The following is a 533-nucleotide window of genomic DNA, read 5'->3' on the forward strand; positions in this document are numbered from 1 at the left end:
GTGACATGCGATTGCCTCCTTTGAGAGCACGAGAAGTTTTGAGGCCCAACAGAGCAACAGGACCCGCACTTCCTGCATAAACCGGAGACGGTCCCTCTCGATACCCAGAGACTAGCTCGAGGACGGTGAAGTTTACAAGCAACCTCAGGGGATGTTTATTCGAAACACGCCCAAACTTTTACCACACCCTACAGGGGCCACGTGATGACACCGTGCCAGCTCTCGAGCAATTCCATCATCGTACGATTTCCCGAGGATTTCAACTGTTGCATCAGGCATGCCACCGAGGTACTTTCGGTAACCCGGTGGCAGGGAATGCTCCTCTCTCGTCTGTGCATGGCCTAGGCATGCCGCAAGGACATCACAAAGGATTTCCATTCCGCTATCGGGCATGATTTCATGTGGCGCCTTGCTGATCTGCAATTTCTGGCGATGAAACTGTCGGTGCAGCGATCGATCGCGTTCGCTGCCCGGACTTGCGCACAGGTGCCCGACGGATCATACTACAAGCAGCAATGTTTGATACAAGGCGA

The sequence above is a fragment of the Triticum dicoccoides genome, chromosome 2A, assembly GCF_002162155.2.
Source record: "Triticum dicoccoides isolate Atlit2015 ecotype Zavitan chromosome 2A, WEW_v2.0, whole genome shotgun sequence".
NCBI classification, from domain to species: domain Eukaryota; kingdom Viridiplantae; phylum Streptophyta; class Magnoliopsida; order Poales; family Poaceae; genus Triticum; species Triticum dicoccoides.